Below are 14,645 nucleotides of genomic sequence, written 5' to 3' on the forward strand. Positions count from 1 at the left end.
AGCAAAATAGAAACAGACTCATGAAAACAAACTAGCGGTTACCAGAGGGGAGGGGAAAATTAAAGGTGTGGGATTAAGAGATACAAACTACTATGTAAAAAACAGATAAGCAACAAGATTATACTATATAGCACAGGGACTTATAGCCATTATCTTGTAATAACTTTTTTTTTTTTTTTTTTTTTTTTTTGCGGTACGCGGGCCTCTCACTGTTGTGGCCTCTCTCATTGCGGAGCACAGGCTCCGGACGCGCAGGCTCAGCGGCCATGGCTCACGGGCCCAGCCGCTCCACGGCATGTGGGATTTTCCTGGACCGGGGCACGAACCCGTGTCCCCTGCGTCGGCAGGCGGACTCTCAACCACTGCGCCACCAGGGACGCCCTTGTAATAACTTTTAATGGGGTATAATCTGTAAAAATACTGAATCACTATGCTGTACACCTGAAACTAATATAAGATTGTAAATCAGCTATACTGTACTTCAATTTTTTAAAAAGGCAAAAAAAAAAAAATTCTTTAGTTCTAATCACAAGAGAAAGCCAAGCCCAAAAGCTCAATGAAGCAACGTGGAAACACGACCCCAAGTCGCCTCAGCCTCCCGCCGCCCCCCCCCCCCACAGCGTCCCCCGCCCAATCACCCCACCACCCAGAAAAGACAAGGTCCTAGAGGGGGAGGGTGGTTTCAGACCTGCCAAAGGCCCCAGCCGTCTGCTTCCAGGGGCATCTAAACGTAACTCCCACACCTGCCCCCACCCCGCCCCACTTCTGCTGCAGGGAGCACCCTCTCCCCCTACTTGGGGGCTGGAGACTCCGAAGGAAGACGAGGAGAGAAGAGAATGGAGAATCAGACACCAGACAAACTTTGGGGGATCCAGGGCGGGGAGGAGTGCGGAGAGAAGCGGGGACGAAGCAGTGGGTGGGGTGGGGCAAGGGCGGGAGAGCCTCTGCGGAGTGGCCACGCCCTCCCCGCCCCTCCACTCGCGTCGCTCGGGGCCCTCCCTCTCCTCCCCCTCCTCCTCCGGCTTCTCCTCCCCGGGTGGACGGCGGCGGCCAGAGTCGGAGCCCCAGCCGCGCTGCCCGTGAGTGACCGCCCCCAGGGGACAGACGGGGAGGCATGGGGAGCCCCTTCTCCGGGGTGGGTTACCCCCGGTTTGCTGGGAAAGTTTGAGAAGGGGGGCCGCAGCCGACGTCGCGGGAGGCGGGCATCTCCCGGGCAGGCTGGGTGCCCCGCGCCGTGCCCCTTCTCCCCCTCGCCACCCTCGCAGCCCCCAGAGGGCAGCGTCCGCACGGGGTGAGCCCCACCTGGCTTCTCATCTACACCCCAGCTCTGGGGCTGTTGCTGTGACCTGGGTCCCGCTCTCAAGAGAAAGAAAACTCAAGCAGGAAAGAAAAGAATCTAGACTCAGCTCCAAGGGGCGGTGGGGGGCGGGGACTCGTTCCAACCCGTGTGGCCCTGGCCTCCCGGCCCAGGGTCACGAGCCCCGGTCCTCCATCCCTCCCCTGGGAGGCTCAGCATCCCCCCACCCCCAGGACTCTCACTTTCCTTGTGTTTTCCTGGCTCCTGTTACTCATGCTGCTACCTTCTCCACCGCCGTCCCCCACCCCCACCTTTCTCCGGGAGACTCCTGCCCCACTGGCTGATATCTCCAGCCTGGTGCCCCCTCCAGCCCTAGAAGACGATGACCCAGGCCAGGGAACCATAGCCACAGGGGTCTTCACACTTGTCCAAATATTTCCTGCAGGAAGGACTTTAACTAGGAGTTGATGTTCGATCCCCTGGCCGCACAAATCATGCCTTGTGTGTCCAAGGGGAAATGAAAATATATTCCTCCTTGGGATTTTACTATTTCTGTTGGACATCTATTTTTTTTTAACCTCTCTGACTGTGCTTTCTTCCAATAATAATGATACGTCATTTAATTAGCCTTTCTAATTCTGAAAGAAACAGGAAAAAATAATAAAGAAAAAATAGAGGAAAAGAGTACTTGCTAAAAATACTGTGCAGAACCTGATCTTTGGAAAGTAAAGACTTCATTCCATACTTAATTGTTTTAGTGGGAGATGAGAGTTCACTTTAGCTTATTTTCGGACTACCCCAAACAGATTATTACAGCCTCCCCCAGGCTAGAAGTTTTCATTTGCCTGACATAAACCGCAGTGTTTGTTGGCATTCCCCAGCCTGGCTACTCACCCTGCATTTCTCTTCCCTCCTACTAGCCCTCCTCTCCATCCTCCTCCCAATGCCCCGACTCCCACTTTCTCATAAACAGGAGTTGTGAAAACAAGGCAATGGAAGAGGCAAAGCTGAGCAGGATCGCAAAGAAAAAAACAGCCTCACTTATTTTAATCCTGAGGCTTTTGCTTCAACTTGACTCCATTTGGGTAGAGGAATGTTTAGTTCACTTGTGTGGTTTTTATGTCTGTTCTCATTAGGGTTGAATCAGTGTTTCCATGACAGGCTTAGTTCTCTGGGTGTTGAGAAGGAGCTTGTTAATTCTCAGATGGGTCTGGTCAAGCCTGGAATCTGGAGGTTTTTGGATTTTTTCTTTTAAGGGGTTGATATCTGGGTTGATATTACAAACTTCTGCCCACTCACTCAGACTGGAGCAGCCGGGGGCAGCCTGAACTGGGGTTTGCTTCCACGTGACCAAGGAAGAAAAAGCTTTCCTAAGGAGTGAGCTGTATGAACAGGATTGTGGGGGAGTGTTGAACTTTTATTGTTTTTAGGGAGAATGCCCTTCTCAAGAACTTAAGCCATTCCTATTTCTATATAAACAATAAATGTGGTTGTAACATGTGTCTTAGATCAGCTTCAGAACAACCCGTCAAAACAGGTCAAGGTGTTGAACTATTCAGAAATAAAGATTTTTTAAAAAATGAATTTCATTGGAAAGAAACTTCTTTATTTTAAAAAGGATGTAATTCATTTTCCTCTGCTGATTGAGTGTGGTAGTTCCCCATTAGTATGAATTAGTAAGGTTTTACTGTGGTTTCAAAATGTCATTGGTAAGAAAGTGTTGTGACTTCCATTGAAAAAGAAAGCCCTTAAAAATTTTGAACTTGTTTGGCCCTGCCTGGTGCTTAGAAAAACAATGCACTCAGATAAAAATCTTCAGTCTCTTCCTCTTCCTGAGAATTTTTAAGTGTATTTAATGTCCCAGAAGTCAGCCTCATACTATTTGCAAAGAAATTGCCTTTCTGCCATGTTCAGCTTTTGTACCACCTCATGGAATCTTGTTAAACTGGGTGGTTTGCCATCATGCACGAGGGTTTGCTGTGCAGCCCCAAATGGCTGCTCTGGATTCTGGGGATGTAATGAAGGCTGGCTGATGGAGCAGGTGGTCTGAATGGTGAGATGAAGGCTGCATCCCCAGTTAGCCAGTAGAAAGCAGCCAACTATCATCTGACGGGTCAGATGAGTTGGAAACAGACGAACAGTGGAACCTGCAGAGGAGAAAGGAGGGAAGGGGTTATTTTTACTTCTTACTTACTTTAAGAAGTAAAATAACCTAAAGGAATATGATGTGGCCTTTTAAAATCATGTTGTACAAGGATACCAAATTATATAGACATGCTTAGGGTATTTTGTTAAAATTTAAAAGCAGGTTATGAAATAGAAAGCATTGTATCTCACTCTTTGAAAATACACCCCCAAAATACTGGAATTGTATGCATGAAAATGGATGGTGGGATTACAGGTACTTTTGATTTTCTTTGTGCTTGCCTGTATTTCTCAACCTTTTTACAATAGTAATAGCTAACATTTATTGAGTATAAAGCACATACACATAGTATTTCATTTTAAAACTCTTTGAGGTAAGTACTAGTATTATTCTCATGATAGAAGATTCAGAAACTAGAATCAGAGGGTTGCATAGCCACTATGTGCTAGAATCAAATCTTGAAATCAGGTCAGTGGCCAAAGTCTATTCATATCAATCACTGCTGTCTGCCATCTCCATGCACATGTATTATTATTATTTTTTTAATAAATTTTATTTATTTATTTATTTATTTATGGCTGTGTTGGGTCTTGGTTGCTGTGCGCGGGCTTTCTCTAGTTGCGGCGAGCGGGGGCTACTCTTTGTTGTGGTGCGTGGGTTTCTCATTGCGGTGGCTTCTCTTGTTGGGAGCACGGGCTCTAGGTGCGTGGGCTTCAGTAGTTGTGGCATGTGGGCTCAGTAGTTGTGGCTCATGGGCTCTAGAGCATAGGCTCAATAGTTGTGGCACACGGGCTTAGTTGCTCCGCGGCATGTGCGATCTCCCCAGACCAGGGCTTGAACCCGTGGCCCCTGCATTCGCAGGCAGATTCTTAACCACTGTGCCACCATGGAAGTCCAACATGTATTATTATTGTTATTTTAATTATAAGAAAAAATAGAAAAGGAAGGGAAAGTAATTTGTGGTTCAGTAAGAACTGATATTTTGATTAATTGTAAAATACCTCTATCTCCCATCTCTTCCATCTCCCACTGTCACTTCTCTTTGGGAGTCCTTGGGAATTGCTCCAGACTTAGCCAGAGGTAGCTCACCTTCCCTTGGGAGCCAGCTATACCCATGAGAAATAATCCAGAATTCCTCAGACGCTTCCTGGACAGCCTGGAATTCCAGGAACCCCATGGGATTCTGGAACAGTCCTGGTAAAAGGCAGGATTTTTAAAGATCAGCAAATTATGTCTTCAGAGCCCTACCAGTACGGGTGTTCATTTTTCTTGGCATTGTCAGGGGACTGAGATGAGTAGGAAGGCCCAGGGAAAGCTGCCAGCCTCCTATTTATCTTATCTACATGTTATATGGAATGCCAGGTAGGTAGGTCAAGAATTTACCATAGAACAGGAAAGGAAGAGAAAAGTGTATTGCTTCTCGATGTTTATTACTGTGAAAACACAATAATAAACTATTTTTTGGAAGCCTGGCTATGTGGGTGATCCCACGCATTGGCAAGATGAACCAGAGAAGGAGATACTCTGGGGAAGAAGCCCACATCCTGTACCACCATGTGTCCTCACAGGCAACCAGGCCCCTAGAGGTCACCTTATCCATCCTCTTGCTGGAATATACCTAAAGATGGGCTTTTCTAAAACACTTGGTCATTCAAATAACACACCTTAAGTAGGAGGCTTTATCTCTTTTATTCTTCAAGGAAAAGTTTTCTGAAAGGCTGATGCTTCTAAATCACCTTCTTGTTGAAAAAAAATTGTAAGAGTCAAGGATCTCTTTCCCAAATTATCACACTTGGAACAAAATCCCAGATCTTGTATCTGTTTGACCATATGAGAAATGTCTTTGTGGTCTCAGTGCCAGGAATAGTTCTTGTGAACAACTTGTCTGTTTTGTCTTGTGGGTGCTGTGAATCCTTTAATTGATGTTTCCCATTTCCTATTTGGCCAAAAGGAAGACAGGGCCAGCTTAGTGGCCTAATTCTAGCATATGCATAGGACTTTATGGCCTGTACTTTGAGTTGAGTTTTTTTGTTTTTTTTTCGGGTACGCGGGCCTCTCACTGATGTGGCCTCTCCCATTGCGGAGCACAGGCTCCGGATGCGCAGGCTCAGCGGCCATGGCTCACGAGCCCAGCCGCTCCGCAGCATGTGGGATCTTCCCGGACCGGGGCACGAACCCGTGTCCTCTGCATCGGCAGGCGGACTCTTAACCACTGCACCACCAGGGAAGCCCTATGGCCTGTACTTTGAATAACTAATAACATTATTATATACCTTCTATTTCCTCTGTATACTTGGTTCCACCTTTCTCACCTACTTTACCTTGTTTTGTTGTATTTATCCAATGCATTGTGGAGGCTGCTACTTCTGATACCCCACTCCTTCCTTCTGAGTTCATGTCAATAGAAATTTAGAAGTTCTTTCATAGAAGGAAGGCCTTTGGTAAACTTTAAAAAATTTATATTGCTGAAAATGTCTTTATTTTGCTCTTACAAATGAGAGTTTGACTGAGTGTGGAATGCTGGACTCATAATTATTTTTCTTCAGTATTTGGAACATATTACATAATTGTCTTCTTTCGTCTATTGCTACTCCTAAGAATACCAAGTAACCTTGGGCAAGTTTCCTAATTTCTCTTAGTCTCCTTGTCTGTAAAATAGATAATAGTATCCACTTTAAGGATAATGTATGCAGAATGTTAGAATAGTGCCTGCCATATAAGGAAGCACACAATAATTGTTAGCTATTACAATTACTTTTATATTTTTTCAGAATTTCTTGGCTTTCTTGGATTTTACTAGTTCATATAAATGTTAGTTTGTCTAGTTACACACAGGCAAAAAATCATGTTTGTATTTTTATTGATTTCATTCAATTTATATTCTAGAGAGCTGACACTTTTACAATATCAGGTCTTCCCATCTTTTCCTTTTATTCAGGTGAAAGATGACTGGTGATTTCCCCCATAACTGTTTTACACAGCTCTTGCTATATTTTCTTGTATAGGTTTTGTTGATATTATAAATATCTTTTTTTCTTATTATAATTTCAAATTGGTTATTTACTGGCCCATAGAAACGTTCCTGATTTTTGAATTTTGATCTTGTATCAAGCACCCCAGTTGACTTCTCTTATTAGTTCTAAGAGTCTGTATGTAGATATTCTTGAATTCGCTAGGTAGACAATCACAAAATAATATTTGTCTTTTCTTTTTAATTCCTTATGACCATATCTTTTTCTTATCTTATTGCACTGGGTAGACCCTCAGTACAGTATTTAATAGTAACAGTGATGGCAAACATCCTTGTCTCTGTACTGTTTTTAACAAGTGCTCTTAAAATTTCTCCATTAATCGTGAAGTTTGCTTAAGGTTTCAGTAGATATTCTTTATTAAATTAAGGATGTTCCCTCTATTAATATTTTTTAATAACTTAAACATTTTATCATGACTGAGTATTGATGTAATGCCTTAATGTTTTTATGTAAATGATATGAGGTGATATAATTTTCTTTCTTAATATTATAAAGTGATAATATGAGTATATGTAATTACTTTGAGACATACTCACATATATATATGCACACATATACAGATATGTTCTTTTATTCTATGGAATATCATTTGCTAGTATTTTGTTTAGGATTTTTGCAAATGTTCATAAGTGAAACAATTGGTCTATAAGTTTCTTTTTTTAAAAAATATTGTTCTTATATTGTTTGGTATCAAGTTTATATTAGTTCCATGAAATAAGTTGGGAAACTTTTTCTCTTTCATATATATTTTTCTTAAGCAGTTTGTGAGAGATAAAGACTAAGTTTGGTAAAATTCATTGTAAAATCCTCTGTACTGCTTAGTCAGGGTATGTGTGTCAAGTTTTTGACAATTCAATTTCATAAATGATTATTGATAAATTTGATCTATTTCTTTTTGATCCAGTTTTAATAATTTGTTTGTTTAGATGATCCATTTCATGTGTTCTCAAATTTATTAGCATAAATTTATTCATAGTTTTCTTTTATGGTTTTTATAAATATTGACTATGTTTTAAGATATGTTCCCTTTTTAGTTCTTAATATTGTTTTTCTGTTGTTGTTTTAATTAATTTATTTTAGTTATTTTATTTTTGGCTGTGTTGGTTCTTCGTTGCTGTGCGCGGGCTTTCTCTAGTTGAGGTGAGTGGGGGCTACTCTTTGTTGCGGTGCGTGGGTTTCTCATTGCAGTGGCTTCTCTTGTTGCTGAGCATGGGCTGTAGGTGCACAACCTTCAGTAGTTGCAGCATGCGGGCTCAGTAGTGGTGGTGCACAGGCTTAGTTGCTCAGCGGCATGTGGGATCTTCCTGGACCAGGGCTCGAACCCGTGTCCCCTGCATTGGCAGGAGGATTCTTAACCATTGTGCCACCAGGGAAGCCCCTTAATATTGTTTATTTGTGCCATCTCTTTTTAAAAATTAATATAGAAGTCTACTTAATTAGTCTTTTGATAGAACCAGCTTCTTTCTTATCTATACTTTTTGCTCTTCATTTCTTTTTTTTCCTCTTATTTTATTATTTTTTCTTTCCATTTCTAGCTACTTGAGTTAACTTCTAGCTCATTTATTTTTTGTTTTTCAATAAATGCAGTTTAGAGAATTCACTGGCGGGCCAATGGTTAGCACTTGGCACTTTCACTGCCATGGCCTGGGTTCAATCCCTGGTCAGGGAACTAAGATCCCGCAAGATGTGTGGCACGGCCAAAAAAATAAATGCATTTCAAAGCTATAAAGTTAGCTCTACATATTGCTTTAGCCACATCATACAAGTTTTGATATGTGTACTTTCATAACCACTTGGCTCTAGACTTTTTTTCTCTATAATAACTTTTTTTTAAATTGGGGTATAGTTGTTTTGCAATGTTGTGTTAGTTTCTACTGTACAGTGAAGTGGAGTTCCCTGTGCTGTGCAGCAGGTTCTCATTAGTTATCTATTTTATACATATTAGCATATATGTCAATCCCATTTTCATATTTCTTTTATTTTCTTTTTAACCCATGGATTTAATTTTCCATTTTCAACTTAAAAAAAACCTTTTTCTTAACTTTGTTTAAATTATTGTTGATTTCTAATTTAGTTGCATTATGAAAAGACAGCATGGTTTGTATAATAGCAATCCTCTGTGTCCGATTACATAAACAATTTTTCCAAATATTTCATGTGTGGTTTAAAAGAAAAATATATTCCCTGCTTGGTGGCTGCAGCATTCTATATCAATCTAACAGGTGAAACTTATTAACTGTGTTTTTCAAGTTTCTCATGTTCTTCCTGATTTTCTTTTGCCTGCTTTCTGAGTTCTCTTCAGTTTCTTGAGAAAGGAATGTTAAAATCTTCCACTCTGTGAATTTGTCAATTTCTCCTTGTAATCCATCAATGTTTACGCAAGTTCATGATTGTTATTTCTCTGGGGTGAATTTATTATGTTATGTACTGTCCTCTGTTACTTCTGTTGATGCTTTTGGCATAAATTCTATTTTGCCTGATATTAATGTTGCTGTACCTGCTTCCTCTTGGTTATTATTTTTTGTATGTCTTTTTATATCCTTTTATATTAACTTCTCTCTATAATTTTGCCTTAATTGTTAATCTTAGGAACAGTTTTTATGTGTAGCTTCATTTTCATTTTTATTATAACCTGAAAATCTGTCTTTTTAATAATTGAGTTTAAACTTTTACATTCTTTGTAATTTATATGCATTTGACCTCTTTCTGCCATCTTAAGTTTTTGTTTTTCCTATTTAATATTTTTTGTTTGCTTCTTTTATACTTCTTTGCATAGTTTTCTTTGGATTGATCAAGTTTTACATATTCCTACTTCTGTCAACTGTTTTGAAAGACAAAATTCTATTTGTATTACCTTTTAGTATGCTTAAATTTTTTTTTTTTTTTTTTGCGGTACACGGCCCTCTCACTGTTGTGGCCTCTCCCATTGTGGAGCACAGGCTCCGGACGCACAGGCTCCGTGGCCATGGCTCACGGGCCCAGCTGCTCCGCAGCATGTGGGATCTTCCCAGACCGGGGCACGAACCCGTGTCCGCTGCACTGGCAGGCGGACTCTCAACCACTGCGCCACCAGGGAAGCCCCGAGTATTCTTAAATTGTTAACATGTGCATCCATTTAATCTAAAGTTAATTTCTCTTTCCTGTCAATAATACAGTGGCCTTAGATGGCTTTAAATCTAATCTGCCCCTCTTCCCATCTTCCTGGTTACTGTGGTCTAGTGGTTTAATCCCACATTGTGTATAGTCCTCTCCCCACCCCTGCAATTAGTCATCGTTGTTATTTCCACTTTTTTTTCTTTTTTACAGTCAAAATTTATTTAACTTTACCAATTTCTTATCTCAACATTGCCTCTTGCATACCATTCTATACTTCTGTGTTCATTTTCTTCGTACTGGTAATTTTTTTACTGAAGGTCTAGAGTTGTAATACTCCAATCTTGTGGGTAATTTTGTTTTTGTTTTGAAAGTGTCTTTATTCATGTCCCACTTGAGAGATAATTTATCAAGGTATAGAATTCTAAGTCGATATTTTCCCCTCAGTGTTTTGTAAATTATTACTTCACTGTCTTTTCATCTCAGTTGTTCCTTATGGGAAATCTCTTTTCGGTCTGCCATTCTTTTGCAGGTAATTTATTTTCTCTCTTGGAGACTTTCAGTCTGATCTTTTTGTCTTTCATGTTGTGCCTTTTCATTATAATGTGTCCAGGGATAGTCTGTTTTTATATATCCTACTTGGAATTCAGTGTTCTCGTTAATCTGAAGACTCATCTCTGTTTTCATATCTAAAGGTTTCTCAGTTGTTTTCTCCACAAATCTATTTTAAAGTAATTATTAAGCACTTATTGTGTATCTGGAATGCTTCCAGGTGCTAGAGACATAGAAATGAGCATAAGAGATAAAAGCCCCTACCCTGATATTGAGTCCCTCATACTCTGTGTTCTCTCCTTTTGAAATACCCATTAGGCAAATGTTGAACCTTCTCATTTTATCTTCTATGTCTTCTTCGTCTGAGATTTCTCTTTCATACTACAATTGACGCTTGAACAATGCGCGAGTTAGGAGTGATGACCCTCTGTGCAACTGAAAATCTGTGTATAACTTATAGTTGGCCCTTCATATATGCAGTTCTTTTGTATCTGCAGTTCCTCCAAGTCCGTGGTTCCACATCTCCCAGATTCAACCAACTGAGGACCGTGTAGTACTGTAGTATTTACTGTTGAAAAAAATCTGCGTATAAGTGGACCCTCATGGTTCAAACCCATATTGTTCAAGGGTCAACTATATATATCTCTTTATCTCTCAGCTATATTCTGAGTGATGTTTTTAGTTCTATTTTCCAGTTTATTAATTTTTTTCAACTGCATTTGGTCTACTGTTCAACCCATCCATTGTTGTTTTTTTTGTTTGTTTTTTTTTTTAGTACTTGGGCCTCTCACTGTTGTGGCCTCTCCCGTTGCGGAGCACAGGCTCTAGATGCACAGGCTCAGTGGCCATGGCTCACGGGCCCAGCTGCTCCGCGGCATGTGGGATCTTCCAGGACCGGGGCATGAACCCATGTCCCCTGCATTGGCAGGCGGCCTCTCAACCACTGTGCCACCAGGGAAGCCCAATTGTTTTTTTTTTTAATTTACTGTCTATGTATTTTTATTTCTAGAATTTCTGTTTGGTACTTGATATCTAACTGTTCTTTTTCTTTTTTTAATATTATCTTTGCCTTTTAATTTCTAGTCCTTTTTATGTCTCAGTATTTTAAACATATTGTAGTTTTAGATTATTTGTTATTTCTGCTTTTGAATTTTTTAATTACGATTCATTTTCTCTTGTGTCTTGTGTCTTCATTAGGAGTTGTGTTCCATAGAAATCCTATCTACCTCAGGTTTGCTAGCATAGCACTATAAAGTGATTTCACATTTGCTCCTGCTGATCCTCTCTGGGTTTTACCCATTCCAAATTAGCCTTTTTGTTAATGTCTTGGCATATAGGCCCTGTATAACCTGAAAGTATGCATTTAAACCTTGTTCCTGCATTGTAATGTAAGCCTGGATTTCGATTTTTTTTAGGTCACTCATTTTCTACTCTTTGCTCAAGCAGATGACAAGCTTTCTTACAGTTTCCTCAGATTGGCAAGTGATGTTCCTCTAGAACTCTTTCACTTATGAAGTAGGGCTTTATGACCTCCAGCTTTATGTAATTGCTTCACTGACAGCTCCTGGCATCAGGTGGCCATTACTGGACTCCCCTCACTGCATGCATGTCATTAAAGTCTCAGCCCCCAGCCATTTAGGCCTCTAACTGGTCTGGATGGTTCCATGAGGCCCTTAGCTTCAGCTTCCACTGACTGATCTGCTTTGACTTCCCTCCTTATTTCTGGTATCTGGAGATTTCTGTTTTAACTATGTTTTGTGTGGTAATATTTGTTGTTATAGTTTTGTTCAGTGTTTTGAAGTGTTTGGATTGGAAGGGGTAATTTCTTATGTCAACTCAACCTGTCATATTGACTGAAGTTTTTAACTACTGATTTTAAAGTTTCTACGTAAAGTAGAATACAAGTAAGTAAATGCATCTACATTAGCCCCTGGATGTGAAATCCGCTGCTACTGAATGAATACAGCGGAGAAGAGGCCCTAACAGTACAGTGTGCTAACGCCAGCATCACGGGGGACTCTGCACTGTGGTATGGTGTCTCGCTCAACATCTGGCCACATGTTCTTAGTCCAGAAGAGATCTGGATTTCCTAAACACCGTTCCAGTCCCCAAATGCTGTCCTTTGCATTCTTTATAGTAGATTAAAACCTTCTCACAATCAACCAGCATCCTAACTCATACCGATGTTGAGAAGAAAAGCCTTTATGGAGAGGTTCCTGTTCCCTTTGGTCATGGAGACGATGTTCTCTCTCCCCTGGCATGTGTGTTTACTTGTGTCTCTAACAGTGCAGAGAGGTTTACATTGAACAATTGATTCTTTACTTGTGGCTGATAGCATCTCTGGGAATGTTGATTGAGATCAGCAGAGCCTGTTTATAATGTTTAAAGAAATCTATATAGACATATCTTTCCCATACCCTCCCAACAAATTCTATTATTTTAAGGAAACCAAACCAGCAGTCATCTTTGGCCTTCTTCTCTGACCCTCACATCTATGTGATAATGGAAAAGAAATGGACTTAGGAGTCAAGCAGATCTGGGGTTGAATCCAAGCTTTGCCACTAACTTAGATGTGTGGCTCACTGTGTTCAGGCTGCTATAACAAAATACCGCAGACCAGGTGGCTTATTAACAATAGAGATTTATTTCTCACAGTTCTAGAGACTGGAAGTCCAAGATCAGGGTGCTGGCATGGTTCTGGTGAGAACCCTCTTCCAGGTTGCAGATCGCCAACTTCTGTCTGTGTGATTGCATGGTAGAAGGGGTGAGCTAGCTCTCTGAGGCTTCATTTATAAGAATCCCCATCATAAGGGCTCCACTTTCATGACCTAATCACCTCCCAAAGGCCCCACCTCCTAATACCATCACCTTGGAGGTTAGGATTTTGACACATGAATTTTGGGGAGACACAAACATTCAGACCATAGCAGTGGCTTTGGGCAAGTTACTTAACATCTCTGGGGCCAAGTTTCCTTTTCCATAAAACAATGATAATAAAACCTACCTCAGAAGGTTGTTCTGAAGATTAAGTGAGATAACAGGGAATAACATGGGCCACGTGCTTGGCATATGTTAATGCTCACAAATGTTAGTTTCCTCCCATCATCTCCCTTCCCCTGCATTGGTTCTTCTGAACCAGGATTGTGCTTCAGAAATTCTAATCAGAGAGACCTCTGGGGAGAGGCCATGGGTACGTCTCCCAATATATTATGTTTTCTCGGTAATCAGTTTAGATTTCTCTTGGATGAATTGCCACCATTTTAATTTTGCATCTGTACCACTTCTTCATAGCCCTCCCAGCCTACAGATCAACCTTTCTATAGAATAACTATGTTATTACTTAAGAATCATGCCTCTCTTAACCAGAAATCTCTTTGCTTTATTTGTTGGTGCTTCTGTTCTTTAAGGAGTTAAAAACCTTTCATTTCATTTTTGAATATAACCTTTTAAATGCAAAGACCTCAGAGAGCGTACGTAAATAACAGAACTACTTCTGGGACTAGGTTTTCCCAAGAGAGATCATGAAGGCCCTGAGTGATTGAGGGGTAGGTGGGGTTAGGGAATTGACAAAGAAGAGGCAGCCATAGTGGATAGAAGAACTGAAGGTATTTCTTAAGGATTTCACAAGACGTAAAATCTGCCTATTTTACAACAATCATTTATCCAGGCCTGTGGAATCTGTACTTGGCCCAGAGCTTTTTTATGTGCCTTATCAGAAATAATAATAATGATAGTTATGACTGTTCTTAAGTAGAGGAAAAGGACATGATGAAAACAGAACATAATTGGAATTATGGATATGCTTCCATATAAATGTCTGTGGCTCAGAGCACAAAAATAACTTTTCTTGCAGAGCTAAGCCAAGAGTTTCATGGAAGCGGCATTGAGAATCTAATTTAAAACAGCCGTGGCCCAGAAATTCAGAGTTGGGGCTGACACATTGGCCTCTGTTCATCCCTTTGAATGTTTTTTGGTTATTTTTCCCCCTAGCTCATGATAACTCATATTCAGACCAATTTGGAGGCCCTAGAAAATGGTAATTGATACCATCAACCTTGCTTTTGTTGGCCTCAGTTTACCATTAATACAAACATAGAGAAATGTTTTAATCTCAGATCTTTACAACTGAGAACCCCGCCCCACTCCTCCCCCTGTGCAGCTCCAGGCCTGTTGCTAGCTTGTGGCTTGAAGCAGAACCTTGTAAACTTTGTGAAAGTCCCTGGTGTCGCTGCTAGTCGTGGCTGCAGTGGAAGGTGCCTAGTTGAGGTCATTCTAGGTAGCACACGGGTGGTCAGGTGTTCCTGATTCTCAGAAAAATTATCGCGGGGGAGGGTGGGGAATAGCAGTCAGGCTTTCCTAGGAACTGGGTGATAATCTGAGAATCTTCCAATTCCAAGAAGGCTCAGACCTGCCTAGATGAACATTTTTCCCTCATAAGGAAGGAAATTATTTTAGGGTTTCCACCTCATCCTCCCTTCTTTCGTCTTTGCCTCTAAACTCCCAGTGAGAATGGCCCTATACCGCA

General features: G+C 41.0%; 1 protein-coding gene across 1 annotated transcript in view; it reads left to right on the top strand.

The window, feature by feature from the left end:
• The first annotated feature begins 1,023 nt into the window (after positions 1-1,023).
• STON1 (stonin 1) overlaps positions 1,024-14,645 on the top strand; it is a 61,558-nt gene continuing 47,936 nt past the window's right edge. Inside the window, exon 1 of the mRNA XM_082641998.1 lies at positions 1,024-1,079. The gene's annotated coding sequence lies outside the window, so the exon portion shown is untranslated. The remainder of the gene's footprint in view (positions 1,080-14,645) is intronic.

The sequence above is a fragment of the Mesoplodon mirus genome, assembly GCF_964341445.2.
Source record: "Mesoplodon mirus genome assembly, chromosome: 14".
In the NCBI taxonomy this organism is placed as follows: domain Eukaryota; kingdom Metazoa; phylum Chordata; class Mammalia; order Artiodactyla; family Ziphiidae; genus Mesoplodon; species Mesoplodon mirus.